Genomic DNA, 19,471 nt, shown 5'->3' with positions numbered 1-19,471 from the left:
GCACGTGTCATAGTGGAGCCCTCAGGATTCCAGAGCCAGCTTTCTGACATCATAATGGGGCCTCAGAGATAAAAGCCTGGGCCCAGGCAGTGTTGGTCAGTGCTGCTCAGCAGGCAGCACTGGACTGGACTGGATTACAGCTGATACAAGGTGTGAAGGAACAAGGGGTGGCTGTGGGCATGCACTTGCTGCCGCTGCCAGTGTTTATCTGCATGGCAGCAGGGCATTTGGGCGTTGCCAGGAAGGCGTTTTTATGTAGATTCCTCCTCTTTCAGCACTGCATTGTGGTGCAAGCAAAAGAAGCAAATCCTGTCTGGCTTCCTCTCCGGCCTTTATTCACCTCCCGTGTAGCTGTGAGTGTGTGAGCCTGCAGGGCCCCATGGAATTGCCTAGAAGTAGGCTGAATCGCTGCAAGGGCTGAACAGCAGTATCGGGCAGGCTCGGGCAACGCGCGGCCCGTTCGGGTTATCGCTTCTCGGCCTTTTGGCTAAGATCAAGTGTAGTATCTGTTCTTATCAGTTTAATATCTGATACGTCCCCTATCTGGGGACCATATATTAAATGGATTTTTAGAACAGGGAGATGGAAATAGAGCTTGCTCTGTCCACTCCACGCATTGACCTGGTATTGCAGTATTTCCAGGACCGGTGCACCCTTTCCTTATGTGTTGACTAAAAGCAGATTCCAAAAGTGTTTTTTGTCTTTGCTATTGTTTCTGTCTTTCTGAAGGGATCTCCCCTTTTAATCCCATTATTTCAACACCTGTTGGACAATGCATGAGTAATAATGAGCTCATTGATTAAATGCAATTAATGAATAGATTGCCACCTCTTGTTGTGTGTCGTCTGTGTTTCTGTGTTTCCGGCATTTCACATTGGAACACCTCATTCACCTTCCTTGTCTTCTCTCCGCCCTCCCTTTTAGGTAAGTTAAAGAGCTGCACCTGAGCCAGCCACTGATTGATTGATTGATTGATTGATTGATTGATTGATTGATTGATTGATTGATTGATGCAGCACAACAGTCAAATAGTGGAGTGGAGTAGGGGAACAGCAAACAGCCAATAAAGCAGCCCGCCCGCTCGCCTGCCCGCCACAATGGACCTACCTGTGTACATTAGATGGATGTGATGGAATGTACTGTCGTCCCTACATTTCAAGAAGAAGTAAGAATTGCAGTTGCAACAAAGCCTTGCTTGCCTACAAAGAGAGCAGCAATTTGGATTTGTTACTATGTTACCTAGAAGAATAACAAACTGTGCAAGGATGGAGGTTGTAGGAGCAAGGAGAAGTTGTCTGTAAAGTTGGTGGATGCCTATTTTCCATTTTGCAGTCCCTTGTCTCCCTCTTGTGGCCTCCTGGAGGCAACTAGCTGTGCAAAAAAAAGACAGCCTGGCGGCCGGCTGTTGCAGTGTTGCCCTCTCAGGCAACACTGAGTGACTGACTGAGCCTCACCGTCTTATATAAAGTTCAGACGGAACTTTGCACGTGTCATAGTGGAGCCCTCAGGATTCCAGAGCCAGCTTTCTGACATCATAATGGGGCCTCAGAGATAAAAGCCTGGGCCCAGGCAGTGTTGGTCAGTGCTGCTCAGCAGGCAGCACTGGACTGGACTGGATTACAGCTGATACAAGGTGTGAAGGAACAAGGGGTGGCTGTGGGCATGCACTTGCTGCCGCTGCCAGTGTTTATCTGCATGGCAGCAGGGCATTTGGGCGTTGCCAGGAAGGCGTTTTTATGTAGATTCCTCCTCTTTCAGCACTGCATTGTGGTGCAAGCAAAAGAAGCAAATCCTGTCTGGCTTCCTCTCCGGCCTTTATTCACCTCCCGTGTAGCTGTGAGTGTGTGAGCCTGCAGGGCCCCATGGAATTGCCTAGAAGTAGGCTGAATCGCTGCAAGGGCTGAACAGCAGTATCGGGCAGGCTCGGGCAACGCGCGGCCCGTTCGGGTTATCGCTTCTCGGCCTTTTGGCTAAGATCAAGTGTAGTATCTGTTCTTATCAGTTTAATATCTGATACGTCCCCTATCTGGGGACCATATATTAAATGGATTTTTAGAACAGGGAGATGGAAATAGAGCTTGCTCTGTCCACTCCACGCATTGACCTGGTATTGCAGTATTTCCAGGACCGGTGCACCCTTTCCTTATGTGTTGACTAAAAGCAGATTCCAAAAGTGTTTTTTGTCTTTGCTATTGTTTCTGTCTTTCTGAAGGGATCTCCCCTTTTAATCCCATTATTTCAACACCTGTTGGACAATGCATGAGTGATAATGAGCTCATTGATTAAATGCAATTAATGAATAGATTGCCACCTCTTGTTGTGTGTCGTCTGTGTTTCTGTGTTTCCGGCATTTCACATTGGAACACCTCATTCACCTTCCTTGTCTTCTCTCCGCCCTCCCTTTTAGGTAAGTTAAAGAGCTGCACCTGAGCCAGCCACTGATTGATTGATTGATTGATTGATTGATTGATTGATTGATGCCGCACAACAGTCAAATAGTGGAGTGGAGTAGGGGAACAGCAAACAGCCAATAAAGCAGCCCGCCCGCTCGCCTGCCCGCCACAATGGACCTACCTGTGTACACTAGATGGATGTGATGGAATGTACTGTCGTCCCTACATTTCAAGAAGAAGTAAGAATTGCAGTTGCAACAAAGCCTTGCTTGCCTACAAAGAGAGCAGCAATTTGGATTTGTTACTATGTTACCTAGAAGAATAACAAACTGTGCAAGGATGGAGGTTGTAGGAGCAAGGAGAAGTTGTCTGTAAAGTTGGTGGATGCCTATTTTCCATTTTGCAGTCCCTTGTCTCCCTCTTGTGGCCTCCTGGAGGCAACTAGCTGTGCAAAAAAAAGACAGCCTGGCGGCCGGCTGTTGCAGTGTTGCCCTCTCAGGCAACACTGAGTGACTGACTGAGCCTCACCGTCTTATATAAAGTTCAGACGGAACTTTGCACGTGTCATAGTGGAGCCCTCAGGATTCCAGAGCCAGCTTTCTGACATCATAATGGGGCCTCAGAGATAAAAGCCTGGGCCCAGGCAGTGTTGGTCAGTGCTGCTCAGCAGGCAGCACTGGACTGGACTGGATTACAGCTGATACAAGGTGTGAAGGAACAAGGGGTGGCTGTGGGCATGCACTTGCTGCCGCTGCCAGTGTTTATCTGCATGGCAGCAGGGCATTTGGGCGTTGCCAGGAAGGCGTTTTTATGTAGATTCCTCCTCTTTCAGCACTGCATTGTGGTGCAAGCAAAAGAAGCAAATCCTGTCTGGCTTCCTCTCCGGCCTTTATTCACCTCCCGTGTAGCTGTGAGTGTGTGAGCCTGCAGGGCCCCATGGAATTGCCTAGAAGTAGGCTGAATCGCTGCAAGGGCTGAACAGCAGTATCGGGCAGGCTCGGGCAACGCGCGGCCCGTTCGGGTTATCGCTTCTCGGCCTTTTGGCTAAGATCAAGTGTAGTATCTGTTCTTATCAGTTTAATATCTGATACGTCCCCTATCTGGGGACCATATATTAAATGGATTTTTAGAACAGGGAGATGGAAATAGAGCTTGCTCTGTCCACTCCACGCATTGACCTGGTATTGCAGTATTTCCAGGACCGGTGCACCCTTTCCTTATGTGTTGACTAAAAGCAGATTCCAAAAGTGTTTTTTGTCTTTGCTATTGTTTCTGTCTTTCTGAAGGGATCTCCCCTTTTAATCCCATTATTTCAACACCTGTTGGACAATGCATGAGTGATAATGAGCTCATTGATTAAATGCAATTAATGAATAGATTGCCACCTCTTGTTGTGTGTCGTCTGTGTTTCTGTGTTTCCGGCATTTCACATTGGAACACCTCATTCACCTTCCTTGTCTTCTCTCCGCCCTCCCTTTTAGGTAAGTTAAAGAGCTGCACCTGAGCCAGCCACTGATTGATTGATTGATTGATTGATTGATTGATTGATTGATTGATGCAGCACAACAGTCAAATAGTGGAGTAGGGGAACAGCAAACAGCCAATAAAGCAGCCCGCCCGCTCGCCTGCCCGCCACAATGGACCTACCTGTGTACACTAGATGGATGTGATGGAATGTACTGTCGTCCCTACATTTCAAGAAGAAGTAAGAATTGCAGTTGCAACAAAGCCTTGCTTGCCTACAAAGAGAGCAGCAATTTGGATTTGTTACTATGTTACCTAGAAGAATAACAAACTGTGCAAGGATGGAGGTTGTAGGAGCAAGGAGAAGTTGTCTGTAAAGTTGGTGGATGCCTATTTTCCATTTTGCAGTCCCTTGTCTCCCTCTTGTGGCCTCCTGGAGGCTACTAGCTGTGCAAAAAAAAGACAGCCTGGCGGCCGGCTGTTGCAGTGTTGCCCTCTCAGGCAACACTGAGTGACTGACTGAGCCTCACCGTCTTATATAAAGTTCAGACGGAACTTTGCACGTGTCATAGTGGAGCCCTCAGGATTCCAGAGCCAGCTTTCTGACATCATAATGGGGCCTCAGAGATAAAAGCCTGGGCCCAGGCAGTGTTGGTCAGTGCTGCTCAGCAGGCAGCACTGGACTGGACTGGATTACAGCTGATACAAGGTGTGAAGGAACAAGGGGTGGCTGTGGGCATGCACTTGCTGCCGCTGCCAGTGTTTATCTGCATGGCAGCAGGGCATTTGGGCGTTGCCAGGAAGGCGTTTTTATGTAGATTCCTCCTCTTTCAGCACTGCATTGTGGTGCAAGCAAAAGAAGCAAATCCTGTCTGGCTTCCTCTCCGGCCTTTATTCACCTCCCGTGTAGCTGTGAGTGTGTGAGCCTGCAGGGCCCCATGGAATTGCCTAGAAGTAGGCTGAATCGCTGCAAGGGCTGAACAGCAGTATCGGGCAGGCTCGGGCAACGCGCGGCCCGTTCGGGTTATCGCTTCTCGGCCTTTTGGCTAAGATCAAGTGTAGTATCTGTTCTTATCAGTTTAATATCTGATACGTCCCCTATCTGGGGACCATATATTAAATGGATTTTTAGAACAGGGAGATGGAAATAGAGCTTGCTCTGTCCACTCCACGCATTGACCTGGTATTGCAGTATTTCCAGGACCGGTGCACCCTTTCCTTATGTGTTGACTAAAAGCAGATTCCAAAAGTGTTTTTTGTCTTTGCTATTGTTTCTGTCTTTCTGAAGGGATCTCCCCTTTTAATCCCATTATTTCAACACCTGTTGGACAATGCATGAGTGATAATGAGCTCATTGATTAAATGCAATTAATGAATAGATTGCCACCTCTTGTTGTGTGTCGTCTGTGTTTCTGTGTTTCCGGCATTTCACATTGGAACACCTCATTCACCTTCCTTGTCTTCTCTCCGCCCTCCCTTTTAGGTAAGTTAAAGAGCTGCACCTGAGCCAGCCACTGATTGATTGATTGATTGATTGATTGATTGATTGATTGATTGATTGATTGATTGATGCAGCACAACAGTCAAATAGTGGAGTGGAGTAGGGGAACAGCAAACAGCCAATAAAGCAGCCCGCCCGCTCGCCTGCCCGCCACAATGGACCTACCTGTGTACACTAGATGGATGTGATGGAATGTACTGTCGTCCCTACATTTCAAGAAGAAGTAAGAATTGCAGTTGCAACAAAGCCTTGCTTGCCTACAAAGAGAGCAGCAATTTGGATTTGTTACTATGTTACCTAGAAGAATAACAAACTGTGCAAGGATGGAGGTTGTAGGAGCAAGGAGAAGTTGTCTGTAAAGTTGGTGGATGCCTATTTTCCATTTTGCAGTCCCTTGTCTCCCTCTTGTGGCCTCCTGGAGGCAACTAGCTGTGCAAAAAAAAGACAGCCTGGCGGCCGGCTGTTGCAGTGTTGCCCTCTCAGGCAACACTGAGTGACTGACTGAGCCTCACCGTCTTATATAAAGTTCAGACGGAACTTTGCACGTGTCATAGTGGAGCCCTCAGGATTCCAGAGCCAGCTTTCTGACATCATAATGGGGCCTCAGAGATAAAAGCCTGGGCCCAGGCAGTGTTGGTCAGTGCTGCTCAGCAGGCAGCACTGGACTGGACTGGATTACAGCTGATACAAGGTGTGAAGGAACAAGGGGTGGCTGTGGGCATGCACTTGCTGCCGCTGCCAGTGTTTATCTGCATGGCAGCAGGGCATTTGGGCGTTGCCAGGAAGGCGTTTTTATGTAGATTCCTCCTCTTTCAGCACTGCATTGTGGTGCAAGCAAAAGAAGCAAATCCTGTCTGGCTTCCTCTCCGGCCTTTATTCACCTCCCGTGTAGCTGTGAGTGTGTGAGCCTGCAGGGCCCCATGGAATTGCCTAGAAGTAGGCTGAATCGCTGCAAGGGCTGAACAGCAGTATCGGGCAGGCTCGGGCAACGCGCGGCCCGTTCGGGTTATCGCTTCTCGGCCTTTTGGCTAAGATCAAGTGTAGTATCTGTTCTTATCAGTTTAATATCTGATACGTCCCCTATCTGGGGACCATATATTAAATGGATTTTTAGAACAGGGAGATGGAAATAGAGCTTGCTCTGTCCACTCCACGCATTGACCTGGTATTGCAGTATTTCCAGGACCGGTGCACCCTTTCCTTATGTGTTGACTAAAAGCAGATTCCAAAAGTGTTTTTTGTCTTTGCTATTGTTTCTGTCTTTCTGAAGGGATCTCCCCTTTTAATCCCATTATTTCAACACCTGTTGGACAATGCATGAGTGATAATGAGCTCATTGATTAAATGCAATTAATGAATAGATTGCCACCTCTTGTTGTGTGTCGTCTGTGTTTCTGTGTTTCCGGCATTTCACATTGGAACACCTCATTCACCTTCCTTGTCTTCTCTCCGCCCTCCCTTTTAGGTAAGTTAAAGAGCTGCACCTGAGCCAGCCACTGATTGATTGATTGATTGATTGATTGATTGATGCAGCACAACAGTCAAATAGTGGAGTGGAGTAGGGGAACAGCAAACAGCCAATAAAGCAGCCCGCCCGCTCGCCTGCCCGCCACAATGGACCTACCTGTGTACACTAGATGGATGTGATGGAATGTACTGTCGTCCCTACATTTCAAGAAGAAGTAAGAATTGCAGTTGCAACAAAGCCTTGCTTGCCTACAAAGAGAGCAGCAATTTGGATTTGTTACTATGTTACCTAGAAGAATAACAAACTGTGCAAGGATGGAGGTTGTAGGAGCAAGGAGAAGTTGTCTGTAAAGTTGGTGGATGCCTATTTTCCATTTTGCAGTCCCTTGTCTCCCTCTTGTGGCCTCCTGGAGGCAACTAGCTGTGCAAAAAAAAGACAGCCTGGCGGCCGGCTGTTGCAGTGTTGCCCTCTCAGGCAACACTGAGTGACTGACTGAGCCTCACCGTCTTATATAAAGTTCAGACGGAACTTTGCACGTGTCATAGTGGAGCCCTCAGGATTCCAGAGCCAGCTTTCTGACATCATAATGGGGCCTCAGAGATAAAAGCCTGGGCCCAGGCAGTGTTGGTCAGTGCTGCTCAGCAGGCAGCACTGGACTGGACTGGATTACAGCTGATACAAGGTGTGAAGGAACAAGGGGTGGCTGTGGGCATGCACTTGCTGCCGCTGCCAGTGTTTATCTGCATGGCAGCAGGGCATTTGGGCGTTGCCAGGAAGGCGTTTTTATGTAGATTCCTCCTCTTTCAGCACTGCATTGTGGTGCAAGCAAAAGAAGCAAATCCTGTCTGGCTTCCTCTCCGGCCTTTATTCACCTCCCGTGTAGCTGTGAGTGTGTGAGCCTGCAGGGCCCCATGGAATTGCCTAGAAGTAGGCTGAATCGCTGCAAGGGCTGAACAGCAGTATCGGGCAGGCTCGGGCAACGCGCGGCCCGTTCGGGTTATCGCTTCTCGGCCTTTTGGCTAAGATCAAGTGTAGTATCTGTTCTTATCAGTTTAATATCTGATACGTCCCCTATCTGGGGACCATATATTAAATGGATTTTTAGAACAGGGAGATGGAAATAGAGCTTGCTCTGTCCACTCCACGCATTGACCTGGTATTGCAGTATTTCCAGGACCGGTGCACCCTTTCCTTATGTGTTGACTAAAAGCAGATTCCAAAAGTGTTTTTTGTCTTTGCTATTGTTTCTGTCTTTCTGAAGGGATCTCCCCTTTTAATCCCATTATTTCAACACCTGTTGGACAATGCATGAGTGATAATGAGCTCATTGATTAAATGCAATTAATGAATAGATTGCCACCTCTTGTTGTGTGTCGTCTGTGTTTCTGTGTTTCCGGCATTTCACATTGGAACACCTCATTCACCTTCCTTGTCTTCTCTCCGCCCTCCCTTTTAGGTAAGTTAAAGAGCTGCACCTGAGCCAGCCACTGATTGATTGATTGATTGATTGATTGATTGATTGATTGATTGATTGATTGATTGATGCAGCACAACAGTCAAATAGTGGAGTGGAGTAGGGGAACAGCAAACAGCCAATAAAGCAGCCCGCCCGCTCGCCTGCCCGCCACAATGGACCTACCTGTGTACACTAGATGGATGTGATGGAATGTACTGTCGTCCCTACATTTCAAGAAGAAGTAAGAATTGCAGTTGCAACAAAGCCTTGCTTGCCTACAAAGAGAGCAGCAATTTGGATTTGTTACTATGTTACCTAGAAGAATAACAAACTGTGCAAGGATGGAGGTTGTAGGAGCAAGGAGAAGTTGTCTGTAAAGTTGGTGGATGCCTATTTTCCATTTTGCAGTCCCTTGTCTCCCTCTTGTGGCCTCCTGGAGGCTACTAGCTGTGCAAAAAAAAGACAGCCTGGCGGCCGGCTGTTGCAGTGTTGCCCTCTCAGGCAACACTGAGTGACTGACTGAGCCTCACCGTCTTATATAAAGTTCAGACGGAACTTTGCACGTGTCATAGTGGAGCCCTCAGGATTCCAGAGCCAGCTTTCTGACATCATAATGGGGCCTCAGAGATAAAAGCCTGGGCCCAGGCAGTGTTGGTCAGTGCTGCTCAGCAGGCAGCACTGGACTGGACTGGATTACAGCTGATACAAGGTGTGAAGGAACAAGGGGTGGCTGTGGGCATGCACTTGCTGCCGCTGCCAGTGTTTATCTGCATGGCAGCAGGGCATTTGGGCGTTGCCAGGAAGGCGTTTTTATGTAGATTCCTCCTCTTTCAGCACTGCATTGTGGTGCAAGCAAAAGAAGCAAATCCTGTCTGGCTTCCTCTCCGGCCTTTATTCACCTCCCGTGTAGCTGTGAGTGTGTGAGCCTGCAGGGCCCCATGGAATTGCCTAGAAGTAGGCTGAATCGCTGCAAGGGCTGAACAGCAGTATCGGGCAGGCTCGGGCAACGCGCGGCCCGTTCGGGTTATCGCTTCTCGGCCTTTTGGCTAAGATCAAGTGTAGTATCTGTTCTTATCAGTTTAATATCTGATACGTCCCCTATCTGGGGACCATATATTAAATGGATTTTTAGAACAGGGAGATGGAAATAGAGCTTGCTCTGTCCACTCCACGCATTGACCTGGTATTGCAGTATTTCCAGGACCGGTGCACCCTTTCCTTATGTGTTGACTAAAAGCAGATTCCAAAAGTGTTTTTTGTCTTTGCTATTGTTTCTGTCTTTCTGAAGGGATCTCCCCTTTTAATCCCATTATTTCAACACCTGTTGGACAATGCATGAGTGATAATGAGCTCATTGATTAAATGCAATTAATGAATAGATTGCCACCTCTTGTTGTGTGTCGTCTGTGTTTCTGTGTTTCCGGCATTTCACATTGGAACACCTCATTCACCTTCCTTGTCTTCTCTCCGCCCTCCCTTTTAGGTAAGTTAAAGAGCTGCACCTGAGCCAGCCACTGATTGATTGATTGATTGATTGATTGATTGATTGATTGATTGATTGATTGATTGATGCAGCACAACAGTCAAATAGTGGAGTGGAGTAGGGGAACAGCAAACAGCCAATAAAGCAGCCCGCCCGCTCGCCTGCCCGCCACAATGGACCTACCTGTGTACACTAGATGGATGTGATGGAATGTACTGTCGTCCCTACATTTCAAGAAGAAGTAAGAATTGCAGTTGCAACAAAGCCTTGCTTGCCTACAAAGAGAGCAGCAATTTGGATTTGTTACTATGTTACCTAGAAGAATAACAAACTGTGCAAGGATGGAGGTTGTAGGAGCAAGGAGAAGTTGTCTGTAAAGTTGGTGGATGCCTATTTTCCATTTTGCAGTCCCTTGTCTCCCTCTTGTGGCCTCCTGGAGGCAACTAGCTGTGCAAAAAAAAGACAGCCTGGCGGCCGGCTGTTGCAGTGTTGCCCTCTCAGGCAACACTGAGTGACTGACTGAGCCTCACCGTCTTATATAAAGTTCAGACGGAACTTTGCACGTGTCATAGTGGAGCCCTCAGGATTCCAGAGCCAGCTTTCTGACATCATAATGGGGCCTCAGAGATAAAAGCCTGGGCCCAGGCAGTGTTGGTCAGTGCTGCTCAGCAGGCAGCACTGGACTGGACTGGATTACAGCTGATACAAGGTGTGAAGGAACAAGGGGTGGCTGTGGGCATGCACTTGCTGCCGCTGCCAGTGTTTATCTGCATGGCAGCAGGGCATTTGGGCGTTGCCAGGAAGGCGTTTTTATGTAGATTCCTCCTCTTTCAGCACTGCATTGTGGTGCAAGCAAAAGAAGCAAATCCTGTCTGGCTTCCTCTCCGGCCTTTATTCACCTCCCGTGTAGCTGTGAGTGTGTGAGCCTGCAGGGCCCCATGGAATTGCCTAGAAGTAGGCTGAATCGCTGCAAGGGCTGAACAGCAGTATCGGGCAGGCTCGGGCAACGCGCGGCCCGTTCGGGTTATCGCTTCTCGGCCTTTTGGCTAAGATCAAGTGTAGTATCTGTTCTTATCAGTTTAATATCTGATACGTCCCCTATCTGGGGACCATATATTAAATGGATTTTTAGAACAGGGAGATGGAAATAGAGCTTGCTCTGTCCACTCCACGCATTGACCTGGTATTGCAGTATTTCCAGGACCGGTGCACCCTTTCCTTATGTGTTGACTAAAAGCAGATTCCAAAAGTGTTTTTTGTCTTTGCTATTGTTTCTGTCTTTCTGAAGGGATCTCCCCTTTTAATCCCATTATTTCAACACCTGTTGGACAATGCATGAGTGATAATGAGCTCATTGATTAAATGCAATTAATGAATAGATTGCCACCTCTTGTTGTGTGTCGTCTTTGTTTCTGTGTTTCCGGCATTTCACATTGGAACACCTCATTCACCTTCCTTGTCTTCTCTCCGCCCTCCCTTTTAGGTAAGTTAAAGAGCTGCACCTGAGCCAGCCACTGATTGATTGATTGATTGATTGATTGATTGATTGATTGATTGATGCAGCACAACAGTCAAATAGTGGAGTGGAGTAGGGGAACAGCAAACAGCCAATAAAGCAGCCCGCCCGCTCGCCTGCCCGCCACAATGGACCTACCTGTGTACACTAGATGGATGTGATGGAATGTACTGTCGTCCCTACATTTCAAGAAGAAGTAAGAATTGCAGTTGCAACAAAGCCTTGCTTGCCTACAAAGAGAGCAGCAATTTGGATTTGTTACTATGTTACCTAGAAGAATAACAAACTGTGCAAGGATGGAGGTTGTAGGAGCAAGGAGAAGTTGTCTGTAAAGTTGGTGGATGCCTATTTTCCATTTTGCAGTCCCTTGTCTCCCTCTTGTGGCCTCCTGGAGGCAACTAGCTGTGCAAAAAAAAGACAGCCTGGCGGCCGGCTGTTGCAGTGTTGCCCTCTCAGGCAACACTGAGTGACTGACTGAGCCTCACCGTCTTATATAAAGTTCAGACGGAACTTTGCACGTGTCATAGTGGAGCCCTCAGGATTCCAGAGCCAGCTTTCTGACATCATAATGGGGCCTCAGAGATAAAAGCCTGGGCCCAGGCAGTGTTGGTCAGTGCTGCTCAGCAGGCAGCACTGGACTGGACTGGATTACAGCTGATACAAGGTGTGAAGGAACAAGGGGTGGCTGTGGGCATGCACTTGCTGCCGCTGCCAGTGTTTATCTGCATGGCAGCAGGGCATTTGGGCGTTGCCAGGAAGGCGTTTTTATGTAGATTCCTCCTCTTTCAGCACTGCATTGTGGTGCAAGCAAAAGAAGCAAATCCTGTCTGGCTTCCTCTACGGCCTTTATTCACCTCCCGTGTAGCTGTGAGTGTGTGAGCCTGCAGGGCCCCATGGAATTGCCTAGAAGTAGGCTGAATCGCTGCAAGGGCTGAACAGCAGTATCGGGCAGGCTCGGGCAACGCGCGGCCCGTTCGGGTTATCGCTTCTCGGCCTTTTGGCTAAGATCAAGTGTAGTATCTGTTCTTATCAGTTTAATATCTGATACGTCCCCTATCTGGGGACCATATATTAAATGGATTTTTAGAACAGGGAGATGGAAATAGAGCTTGCTCTGTCCACTCCACGCATTGACCTGGTATTGCAGTATTTCCAGGACCGGTGCACCCTTTCCTTATGTGTTGACTAAAAGCAGATTCCAAAAGTGTTTTTTGTCTTTGCTATTGTTTCTGTCTTTCTGAAGGGATCTCCCCTTTTAATCCCATTATTTCAACACCTGTTGGACAATGCATGAGTGATAATGAGCTCATTGATTAAATGCAATTAATGAATAGATTGCCACCTCTTGTTGTGTGTCGTCTGTGTTTCTGTGTTTCCGGCATTTCACATTGGAACACCTCATTCACCTTCCTTGTCTTCTCTCCGCCCTCCCTTTTAGGTAAGTTAAAGAGCTGCACCTGAGCCAGCCACTGATTGATTGATTGATTGATTGATTGATTGATGCAGCACAACAGTCAAATAGTGGAGTGGAGTAGGGGAACAGCAAACAGCCAATAAAGCAGCCCGCCCGCTCGCCTGCCCGCCACAATGGACCTACCTGTGTACACTAGATGGATGTGATGGAATGTACTGTCGTCCCTACATTTCAAGAAGAAGTAAGAATTGCAGTTGCAACAAAGCCTTGCTTGCCTACAAAGAGAGCAGCAATTTGGATTTGTTACTATGTTACCTAGAAGAATAACAAACTGTGCAAGGATGGAGGTTGTAGGAGCAAGGAGAAGTTGTCTGTAAAGTTGGTGGATGCCTATTTTCCATTTTGCAGTCCCTTGTCTCCCTCTTGTGGCCTCCTGGAGGCAACTAGCTGTGCAAAAAAAAGACAGCCTGGCGGCCGGCTGTTGCAGTGTTGCCCTCTCAGGCAACACTGAGTGACTGACTGAGCCTCACCGTCTTATATAAAGTTCAGACGGAACTTTGCACGTGTCATAGTGGAGCCCTCAGGATTCCAGAGCCAGCTTTCTGACATCATAATGGGGCCTCAGAGATAAAAGCCTGGGCCCAGGCAGTGTTGGTCAGTGCTGCTCAGCAGGCAGCACTGGACTGGACTGGATTACAGCTGATACAAGGTGTGAAGGAACAAGGGGTGGCTGTGGGCATGCACTTGCTGCCGCTGCCAGTGTTTATCTGCATGGCAGCAGGGCATTTGGGCGTTGCCAGGAAGGCGTTTTTATGTAGATTCCTCCTCTTTCAGCACTGCATTGTGGTGCAAGCAAAAGAAGCAAATCCTGTCTGGCTTCCTCTCCGGCCTTTATTCACCTCCCGTGTAGCTGTGAGTGTGTGAGCCTGCAGGGCCCCATGGAATTGCCTAGAAGTAGGCTGAATCGCTGCAAGGGCTGAACAGCAGTATCGGGCAGGCTCGGGCAACGCGCGGCCCGTTCGGGTTATCGCTTCTCGGCCTTTTGGCTAAGATCAAGTGTAGTATCTGTTCTTATCAGTTTAATATCTGATACGTCCCCTATCTGGGGACCATATATTAAATGGATTTTTAGAACAGGGAGATGGAAATAGAGCTTGCTCTGTCCACTCCACGCATTGACCTGGTATTGCAGTATTTCCAGGACCGGTGCACCCTTTCCTTATGTGTTGACTAAAAGCAGATTCCAAAAGTGTTTTTTGTCTTTGCTATTGTTTCTGTCTTTCTGAAGGGATCTCCCCTTTTAATCCCATTATTTCAACACCTGTTGGACAATGCATGAGTGATAATGAGCTCATTGATTAAATGCAATTAATGAATAGATTGCCACCTCTTGTTGTGTGTCGTCTGTGTTTCTGTGTTTCCGGCATTTCACATTGGAACACCTCATTCACCTTCCTTGTCTTCTCTCCGCCCTCCCTTTTAGGTAAGTTAAAGAGCTGCACCTGAGCCAGCCACTGATTGATTGATTGATTGATTGATTGATTGATTGATTGATTGATTGATTGATTGATGCAGCACAACAGTCAAATAGTGGAGTGGAGTAGGGGAACAGCAAACAGCCAATAAAGCAGCCCGCCCGCTCGCCTGCCCGCCACAATGGACCTACCTGTGTACACTAGATGGATGTGATGGAATGTACTGTCGTCCCTACATTTCAAGAAGAAGTAAGAATTGCAGTTGCAACAAAGCCTTGCTTGCCTACAAAGAGAGCAGCAATTTGGATTTGTTACTATGTTACCTAGAAGAATAACAAACTGTGCAAGGATGGAGGTTGTAGGAGCAAGGAGAAGTTGTCTGTAAAGTTGGTGGATGCCTATTTTCCATTTTGCAGTCCCTTGTCTCCCTCTTGTGGCCTCCTGGAGGCAACTAGCTGTGCAAAAAAAAGACAGCCTGGCGGCCGGCTGTTGCAGTGTTGCCCTCTCAGGCAACACTGAGTGACTGACTGAGCCTCACCGTCTTATATAAAGTTCAGACGGAACTTTGCACGTGTCATAGTGGAGCCCTCAGGATTCCAGAGCCAGCTTTCTGACATCATAATGGGGCCTCAGAGATAAAAGCCTGGGCCCAGGCAGTGTTGGTCAGTGCTGCTCAGCAGGCAGCACTGGACTGGACTGGATTACAGCTGATACAAGGTGTGAAGGAACAAGGGGTGGCTGTGGGCATGCACTTGCTGCCGCTGCCAGTGTTTATCTGCATGGCAGCAGGGCATTTGGGCGTTGCCAGGAAGGCGTTTTTATGTAGATTCCTCCTCTTTCAGCACTGCATTGTGGTGCAAGCAAAAGAAGCAAATCCTGTCTGGCTTCCTCTCCGGCCTTTATTCACCTCCCGTGTAGCTGTGAGTGTGTGAGCCTGCAGGGCCCCATGGAATTGCCTAGAAGTAGGCTGAATCGCTGCAAGGGCTGAACAGCAGTATAGGGCAGGCTCGGGCAACGCGCGGCCCGTTCGGGTTATCGCTTCTCGGCCTTTTGGCTAAGATCAAGTGTAGTATCTGTTCTTATCAGTTTAATATCTGATACGTCCCCTATCTGGGGACCATATATTAAATGGATTTTTAGAACAGGGAGATGGAAATAGAGCTTGCTCTGTCCACTCCACGCATTGACCTGGTATTGCAGTATTTCCAGGACCGGTGCACCCTTTCCTTATGTGTTGACTAAAAGCAGATTCCAAAAGTGTTTTTTGTCTTTGCTATTGTTTCTGTCTTTCTGAAGGGATCTCCCCTTTTAATCCCATTATTTCAACACCTGTTGGACAATGCATGAGTGATAATGAGCTCATTGATTAAATGCAATTAATGAATAGATTGCCACCTCTTGTTGTGTGTCGTCTGTGTTTCTGTGTTTCCGGCATTTCACATTGGAACACCTCATTCACCTTCCTTGTCTTCTCTCCGCCCTCCCTTTTAGGTAAGTTAAAGAGCTGCACCTGAGCCAGCCACTGATTGATTGATTGATTGATTGATTGATTGATTGATTGATGCAGCACAACAGTCAAATAGTGGAGTGGAGTAGGGGAACAGCAAACAGCCAATAAAGCAGCCCGCCCGCTCGCCTGCCCGCCACAATGGACCTACCTGTGTACACTAGATGGATGTGATGGAATGTACTGTCGTCCCTACATTTCAAGAAGAAGTAAGAATTGCAGTTGCAACAAAGCCTTGCTTGCCTACAAAGAGAGCAGCAATTTGGATTTGTTACTATGTTACCTAGAAGAATAACAAACTGTGCAAGGATGGAGGTTGTAGGAGCAAGGAGAAGTTGTCTGTAAAGTTGGTGGATGCCTATTTTCCATTTTGCAGTCCCTTGTCTCCCTCTTGTGGCCTCCTGGAGGCAACTAGCTGTGCAAAAAAAAGACAGCCTGGCGGCCGGCTGTTGCAGTGTTGCCCTCTCAGGCAACACTGAGTGACTGACTGAGCCTCACCGTCTTATATAAAGTTCAGACGGAACTTTGCACGTGTCATAGTGGAGCCCTCAGGATTCCAGAGCCAGATTTCTGACATCATAATGGGGCCTCAGAGATAAAAGCCTGGGCCCAGGCAGTGTTGGTCAGTGCTGCTCAGCAGGCAGCACTGGACTGGACTGGATTACAGCTGATACAAGGTGTGAAGGAACAAGGGGTGGCTGTGGGCATGCACTTGCTGCCGCTGCCAGTGTTTATCTGCATGGCAGCAGGGCATTTGGGCGTTGCCAGGAAGGCGTTTTTATGTAGATTCCTCCTCTTTCAGCACTGCATTGTGGTGCAAGCAAAAGAAGCAAATCCTGTCTGGCTTCCTCTCCGGCCTTTATTCACCTCCCGTGTAGCTGTGAGTGTGTGAGCCTGCAGGGCCCCATGGAATTGCCTAGAAGTAGGCTGAATCGCTGCAAGGGCTGAACAGCAGTATCGGGCAGGCTCGGGCAACGCGCGGCCCGTTCGGGTTATCGCTTCTCGGCCTTTTGGCTAAGATCAAGTGTAGTATCTGTTCTTATCAGTTTAATATCTGATACGTCCCCTATCTGGGGACCATATATTAAATGGATTTTTAGAACAGGGAGATGGAAATAGAGCTTGCTCTGTCCACTCCACGCATTGACCTGGTATTGCAGTATTTCCAGGACCGGTGCACCCTTTCCTTATGTGTTGACTAAAAGCAGATTCCAAAAGTGTTTTTTGTCTTTGCTATTGTTTCTGTCTTTCTGAAGGGATCTCCCCTTTTAATCCCATTATTTCAACACCTGTTGGACAATGCATGAGTGATAATGAGCTCATTGATTAAATGCAATTAATGAATAGATTGCCACCTCTTGTTGTGTGTCGTCTGTGTTTCTGTGTTTCCGGCATTTCACATTGGAACACCTCATTCACCTTCCTTGTCTTCTCTCCGCCCTCCCTTTTAGGTAAGTTAAAGAGCTGCACCTGAGCCAGCCACTGATTGATTGATTGATTGATTGATTGATTGATTGATTGATTGATTGATTGATTGATTGATGCAGCACAACAGTCAAATAGTGGAGTGGAGTAGGGGAACAGCAAACAGCCAATAAAGCAGCCCGCCCGCTCGCCTGCCCGCCACAATGGACCTACCTGTGTACACTAGATGGATGTGATGGAATGTACTGTCGTCCCTACATTTCAAGAAGAAGTAAGAATTGCAGTTGCAACAAAGCCTTGCTTGCCTACAAAGAGAGCAGCAATTTGGATTTGTTACTATGTTACCTAGAAGAATAACAAACTGTGCAAGGATGGAGGTTGTAGGAGCAAGGAGAAGTTGTCTGTAAAGTTGGTGGATGCCTATTTTCCATTTTGCAGTCCCTTGTCTCCCTCTTGTGGCCTCCTGGAGGCAACTAGCTGTGCAAAAAAAAGACAGCCTGGCGGCCGGCTGTTGCAGTGTTGCCCTCTCAGGCAACACTGAGTGACTGACTGAGCCTCACCGTCTTATATAAAGTTCAGACGGAACTTTGCACGTGTCATAGTGGAGCCCTCAGGATTCCAGAGCCAGCTTTCTGACATCATAATGGGGCCTCAGAGATAAAAGCCTGGGCCCAGGCAGTGTTGGTCAGTGCTGCTCAGCAGGCAGCACTGGACTGGACTGGATTACAGCTGATACAAGGTGTGAAGGAACAAGGGGTGGCTGTGGGCATGCACTTGCTGCCGCTGCCAGTGTTTATCTGCATGGCAGCAGGGCATTTGGGCGTTGCCAGGAAGGCGTTTTTATGTAGATTCCTCCTCTTTCAGCACTGCATTGTGGTGCAAGCAAAATAAGCAAATCCTGTCTGGCTTCCTCTCCGGCCTTTATTCACCTCCCGTGTAGCTGTGAGTGTGTGAGCCTGCAGGGCCCCATGGAATTGCCTAGAAGTAGGCTGAATCGCTGCAAGGGCTGAACAGCAGTATCGGGCAGGCTCGGGCAACGCGCGGCCCGTTCGGGTTATCGCTTCTCGGCCTTTTGCCTAAGATCAAGTGTAGTATCTGTTCTTATCAGTTTAATATCTGATACGTCCCCTATCTGGGGACCATATATTAAATGGATTTTTAGAACAGGGAGATGGAAATAGAGCTTGCTCTGTCCACTCCACGCATTGACCTGGTATTGCAGTATTTCCAGGACCGGTGCACCCTTTCCTTATGTGTTGACTAAAAGCAGATTCCAAAAGTGTTTTTTGTCTTTGCTATTGTTTCTGTCTTTCTGAAGGGATCTCCCCTTTTAATCCCATTATTTCAACACCTGTTGGACAATGCATGAGTGATAATGAGCTCATTGATTAAATGCAATTAATGAATAGATTGCCACCTCTTGTTGTGTGTCGTCTGTGTTTCTGTGTTTCCGGCATTTCACATTGGAACACCTCATTCACCTTCCTTGTCTTCTCTCCGCCCTCCCTTTTAGGTAAGTTAAAGAGCTGCACCTGAGCCAGCCACTGATTGATTGATTGATTGATTGATTGATTGATTGATGCAGCACAACAGTCAAATAGTGGAGTGGAGTAGGGGAACAGCAAACAGCCAATAAAGCAGCCCGCCCGCTCGCCTGCCCGCCACAATGGACCTACCTGTGTACACTAGATGGATGTGATGGAATGTACTGTCGTCCCTACATTTCAAGAAGAAGTAAGAATTGCAGTTGCAACAAAGCCTTGCTTGCCTACAAAGAGAGCAGCAATTTGGATTTGTTACTATGTTACCTAGAAGAATAACAAACTGTGCAAGGATGGAGGTTGTAGGAGCAAGGAGAAGTTGTCTGTAAAGTTGGTGGATGCCTATTTTCCATTTTGCAGTCCCTTGTCTCCCTCTTGTGGCCTCCTGGAGGCAACTAGCTGTGCAAAAAAAAGACAGCCTGGCGGCCGGCTGTTGCAGTGTTGCCCTCTCAGGCAACACTGAGTGACTGACTGAGCCTCACCGTCTTATATAAAGTTCAGACGGAACTTTGCACGTGTCATAGTGGAGCCCTCAGGATTCCAGAGCCAGCTTTCTGACATCATAATGGGGCCTCAGAGATAAAAGCCTGGGCCCAGGCAGTGTTGGTCAGTGCTGCTCAGCAGGCAGCACTGGACTGGACTGGATTACAGCTGATACAAGGTGTGAAGGAACAAGGGGTGGCTGTGGGCATGCACTTGCTGCCGCTGCCAGTGTTTATCTGCATGGCAGCAGGGCATTTGGGCGTTGCCAGGAAGGCGTTTTTATGTAGATTCCTCCTCTTTCAGCACTGCATTGTGGTGCAAGCAAAAGAAGCAAATCCTGTCTGG

General features: G+C 47.9%; 13 non-coding genes across 13 annotated transcripts; all 13 read left to right on the top strand.

Moving 5' to 3' along the window:
* The first annotated feature begins 467 nt into the window (after window positions 1-467).
* On the top strand, window positions 468-658 carry LOC142686103 (U2 spliceosomal RNA). Its single transcript, XR_012855482.1, has one exon. It is a non-coding gene; the product is annotated as a U2 spliceosomal RNA (small nuclear RNA).
* Window positions 659-1,950: 1,292 nt separating this feature from the next.
* Window positions 1,951-2,141, top strand: LOC142686101 (U2 spliceosomal RNA). The gene has a single exon (XR_012855480.1). It is a non-coding gene; the product is annotated as a U2 spliceosomal RNA (small nuclear RNA).
* Window positions 2,142-3,417: 1,276 nt separating this feature from the next.
* Window positions 3,418-3,608, top strand: LOC142686099 (U2 spliceosomal RNA). Its single transcript, XR_012855479.1, has one exon. It is a non-coding gene; the product is annotated as a U2 spliceosomal RNA (small nuclear RNA).
* A 1,275-nt stretch (window positions 3,609-4,883) lies between these two features.
* On the top strand, window positions 4,884-5,074 carry LOC142686098 (U2 spliceosomal RNA). Its single transcript, XR_012855478.1, has one exon. It is a non-coding gene; the product is annotated as a U2 spliceosomal RNA (small nuclear RNA).
* Window positions 5,075-6,366: 1,292 nt separating this feature from the next.
* LOC142686097 (U2 spliceosomal RNA) lies at window positions 6,367-6,557 on the top strand. Its single transcript, XR_012855477.1, has one exon. It is a non-coding gene; the product is annotated as a U2 spliceosomal RNA (small nuclear RNA).
* A 1,268-nt stretch (window positions 6,558-7,825) lies between these two features.
* Window positions 7,826-8,016, top strand: LOC142686096 (U2 spliceosomal RNA). Its single transcript, XR_012855476.1, has one exon. It is a non-coding gene; the product is annotated as a U2 spliceosomal RNA (small nuclear RNA).
* Window positions 8,017-9,308: 1,292 nt separating this feature from the next.
* Window positions 9,309-9,499, top strand: LOC142686095 (U2 spliceosomal RNA). Its single transcript, XR_012855475.1, has one exon. It is a non-coding gene; the product is annotated as a U2 spliceosomal RNA (small nuclear RNA).
* Window positions 9,500-10,791: 1,292 nt separating this feature from the next.
* On the top strand, window positions 10,792-10,982 carry LOC142686094 (U2 spliceosomal RNA). Its single transcript, XR_012855474.1, has one exon. It is a non-coding gene; the product is annotated as a U2 spliceosomal RNA (small nuclear RNA).
* A 1,280-nt stretch (window positions 10,983-12,262) lies between these two features.
* Window positions 12,263-12,453, top strand: LOC142686093 (U2 spliceosomal RNA). The gene has a single exon (XR_012855473.1). It is a non-coding gene; the product is annotated as a U2 spliceosomal RNA (small nuclear RNA).
* A 1,268-nt stretch (window positions 12,454-13,721) lies between these two features.
* On the top strand, window positions 13,722-13,912 carry LOC142686092 (U2 spliceosomal RNA). Its single transcript, XR_012855472.1, has one exon. It is a non-coding gene; the product is annotated as a U2 spliceosomal RNA (small nuclear RNA).
* A 1,292-nt stretch (window positions 13,913-15,204) lies between these two features.
* Window positions 15,205-15,395, top strand: LOC142686091 (U2 spliceosomal RNA). The gene has a single exon (XR_012855471.1). It is a non-coding gene; the product is annotated as a U2 spliceosomal RNA (small nuclear RNA).
* A 1,276-nt stretch (window positions 15,396-16,671) lies between these two features.
* Window positions 16,672-16,862, top strand: LOC142686088 (U2 spliceosomal RNA). The gene has a single exon (XR_012855469.1). It is a non-coding gene; the product is annotated as a U2 spliceosomal RNA (small nuclear RNA).
* Window positions 16,863-18,158: 1,296 nt separating this feature from the next.
* On the top strand, window positions 18,159-18,349 carry LOC142686456 (U2 spliceosomal RNA). Its single transcript, XR_012855801.1, has one exon. It is a non-coding gene; the product is annotated as a U2 spliceosomal RNA (small nuclear RNA).
* The last annotated feature ends 1,122 nt before the right edge of the window (window positions 18,350-19,471 follow it).

This window comes from Rhinoderma darwinii, assembly GCF_050947455.1.
Source record: "Rhinoderma darwinii isolate aRhiDar2 chromosome 5 unlocalized genomic scaffold, aRhiDar2.hap1 SUPER_5_unloc_17, whole genome shotgun sequence".
In the NCBI taxonomy this organism is placed as follows: domain Eukaryota; kingdom Metazoa; phylum Chordata; class Amphibia; order Anura; family Rhinodermatidae; genus Rhinoderma; species Rhinoderma darwinii.
The sequence above is the reverse complement of the archived record's forward strand: the minus strand, read 5'-3'. Positions and strand labels throughout refer to the sequence as shown.